This window comes from Lemur catta, chromosome 10, assembly GCF_020740605.2.
Source record: "Lemur catta isolate mLemCat1 chromosome 10, mLemCat1.pri, whole genome shotgun sequence".
NCBI lineage: Eukaryota > Metazoa > Chordata > Mammalia > Primates > Lemuridae > Lemur > Lemur catta.
The window spans coordinates 25570618-25574543 of NC_059137.1; positions in this window are offsets into that span (position 1 = coordinate 25570618).

Sequence of the window (3926 nt, forward strand, 5' to 3'; positions counted from 1 at the left end):
AACCTTCCTGTTTTGTTGATAATAGTTCTATTTTGGGGGTACTTTTCATTTTAATATTTCTTACAGTTTTATCTCATAACTCCTTTCAAGTTTACCATCAGAGAAAAAAGAAATTGCTTATTGATGGGCTGAATCACTTTTATTTATCATCCAATATGACCTTTAACTCATTCCTTTTCTTTTTTTTTTTTTTTGAGACAGAGTCTCGCTTTGTCCCCCGGGCTAGAGTGAGTGCCGTGGCATCAGCCTAGCTCACAGCAACCTCAAACTCCTGGGCTTAAGTGATCCTACTGCCTCAGCCTCCCGAGTAGCTGGGACTACAGGCATGCGCCACCATGCCCGGCTAATGTTTTCTATATAGATTTTTAGCTGTCCAAATCATTTCTTTCTATTTTTGGTAGAGACGGGGTCTCACTCTTGCTCAGGCTGGTCTCGAACTCCTGACCTCGCGCGATCCACCCGCCTCGGCCTCCCAGAGTGCTAGGACTACAGGCGTGAGCCACTGCGCCCGGCCTAACTCATTCCTTTTCATTTTCCCTTGGCTGCTAAGGAGCTCAGTTCAAAGTTTTGTGCATTATTTGCAATAGATATCCTTACCTGTGTGTGTGGATCAACCAACTTTCCTACTACATTGCATGGCTCTGGATCTGTCTTCCTTATTTGGATCAGTCTACTTTATGCAACCTCAAATCTCTTTTGGGAAAAAAAGCAAAAATAATTTAGTGATGGATAAAAGATGATGCTGTACCCAACACTTTTCTTAGATGCAATTGCATGTACCTTCTAAATTCAATAGAAGATTCAACATTAATTGCTGATTTAGAGCACCTCAAACTTGACAAAGGGTCAAGTTTTACTCACATTAGAGGTATGATCTCCTACAAATACTCCCTCCCTCAAAACTTTACAGAGCTTGGCACAGTGCCTGACACATAGTAGGAACTCTGCAAATATTTGTTGAATAAATGAAGGCATGAACAAACATCAGCCTTCAAGGTCTTCAAAAAGACCCCACTTAGAAAACTTGGAACAATAAAAAACCTTTTACTAAGACAATAATGATCATGGTAGTGATGATGATGATGGTAGCTTGTGTACATTGCAGGCTTACCCCACCAGCCCTCTGTAAAACACTGCAGAACAGCATATTATTAATCCTTAAAACCACAGCATGAAGACTGTATTATTATACCCATTTCAATGATAAAGAAATCGAGGCTTAGAGCAGCTAAACACAGCTAGAAATTGCTAGGGCTTGGGCTCTGGTCTGTCTGACGCTACAGTCCATGGTCTTTATTGCCTTAAATATTTTCAAATATCTGATACCATCCCTGTAACTTGGTCAAGTGTTCAGGCCATGAGACCAGGGAGAAGAAATTTAAATATGACTTGTTTTTTCACCTTGCTAATTCCTCAGACAGCTTCTTTCATCTAGAACTGGAAGAAGAGTGATATAGAGGAGAGGATAGATTTGTATATGATTTATGATATGTGATTTATGATTTATATTTATGATATATATATCATAAAGCATCGAGCTCTTCATTTGATCATAAATTCCTCTTCCCTTCCATGTATGCCAAGCAGTTTTTCACATCTGTTGTGTCATTTAACTCTATAAGCCTATAGGGTAGGTTCTAATATTTCTGCCTTCCAGGTGAGGAAACCCAGCCCAAAGGGATGAAATGATACAACCAATGTCACCAGTAGTGGAGCCTGGAAGGCCCCAAGGCAACCTGCCTCCAAAGCTCATGAGCTACACCTTTCTCACTGCATAACCGTGACCTTCTTACGCCCTCAGCCTGCTATCGTCAGAACTAATGAATTTGTGTTTTACCCATAAGAAATAATTATTTGGGCATGTGTCAAATGCATAATTATCCACATTTGAGTAGAAGTCGAGGGTTTAGAGGTACAAAGACCAAGAATATATTGAAAGGCCAGGCGCAGTGTCTCATGCCTGTAATCCTGGCACTCTGGGAAGCCAAGGCAGGACAATCGCTTGGACTCAGGAATTCGAGACCAGCCTGAGCAAGAGTGAGACCTCATCTCTACTAAAAACAGAAAAATTAGCCAGGTGTCATGGCACATGTCTGTAGTTTCAGCTATTTGGGAAGCTGAGGCAGGAGGATCACTTGAGCCCAAGAGTCTGAGGTTGCTGTGAGCTAGGCTGATGCCACTGCACTCTACCCAGGGCGACAGAGTGAGGCTCTGTCTCAAAAAAAAAAAAAAGAGACCGGGTGAGGTGGCTCACACCTGTAATCCTAGCACTCTCCAAGGCCTAGGCAGGAGGATCACTCGAGGTCAGGAGTTCGAGACCAGCCTGAGCAAGAGTGAGACCCCGTCTCCATTAAAAAATAGAAAGAAATTAATCAGACAACTAAAAATATATAGAAAAAATTAGCCAGGCATGGTGGCGCATGCCTGTAGTCCGAGCTACTCACGAGGCTGAGGCAGGAGGATGACTTGAGCCCAGGAGTTTGAGGTTGCTGTGAGCTAGGCTGATGCCACGGCACTCTAGCCCTGGGCAACAGAGTGAGACTCTGTCTCAAAAACAAAAAATATTTTGGACTAGAGATGAAGCAAAAGGAGTTGGGCCTTCCACGCTGGCTAATACGGGCTGAACACTGGGGTTAAGGCGAAGAAAAGAAGGGCCTGCTACACCTAAATAGCTCCTGTATTTGGATTCAAGCAAAAGGACTATTTTTTGTTTATAAAATGTTAAATTATAGCTACATTTGCAACCACTGAGTGTTTTGCACAGTAAACATGGCTGAGCCCACTCCCCTCTCATTCATGGGCTACTTGTATCTGACAGGTACGAAGACTCACCTCTACCCTTCCCAGACTCCTGGGCCTCTCTTTTTGACACCCAAAGTTTATCATCTCCTTACCTCCTCTTAACCCTAGCCCAGGGAGGCCTTGAGAAGGGTAAAAAGGAAGCGAAAGAGCTCACAGCTTCCTGTCACACCTGAGGGGGTCCATGTGGGGATTCAGCCATCGGAGGCCCTGACCCTCTAGATTTCCTTGCACACTCCGCAAGCAGCCTGCTGTTCCATGCCCCAGTGCTGTTCCCTCTGCCTGCAAGGCCATTCTTACCTCTCAGACTCCAGGGAGCCCTCCTGAGAGCCAGCTCTGGTCACACGGGGCTCCCGCCCCAGACTAGAGCCTGTCTTCCTCCCCTGGCTCTCACAGAACATCCAGGTGGAGCATGCCTTGTTGAAATGCTTGGGACCAGAAGTGCTTCCGACTTCAAATTTTTTCAGATTTTGGAATATTTTCATACACATAATGATATATCTCGGGGATGAGACTCAACTCTAAATATGAAATTCATTTGTGTTTCCTATATCTTATACACATAGCCTGAAGGTAATTTCATGCAATTTTTTTTTTTTTTTTAGAGACAGGGTCTTTCTCAGCTGCCCAGGCTGGAGTGCAGTGGCAGGATCACAGCTCACTGCAGCCTCAAACTCCTGGGCTCAAGCAATCCTCCTGCCTCAACCTCCTGAGTAGCTGGGACTATAGGCATGCACCACCACACCCAGCTAATTTTTTTTTCTTTTTTTTTTTTTTTTGTAGAGACAGGGTCTCTATATTTCCCTCACTGGTCTTGAACTCCTGGCCTCAGGCAATCCTCCCACCTTGCCCTCCCAAAGTGCTGGGATTATAGGCATGAGCCACTGTACTGGCCTAATTTTATATGATACTTTTAATAATTTTGTGCATAAAACAAAGTTTTGACTGTGACCCATCACATAAAGTCAGGTGTGGAATTTTCCACTTGCACTGTCATGTAGGAATGCTCAAAAAGTTTCCGATTTTGGAGCATTTTGGATTTTCAATTTTCAAATGAGGGATGCTCAACCTGTACATTTTATTGAAATCATCGCTTCCCATCTTCCCCACTATGCTGGGCATTCTTC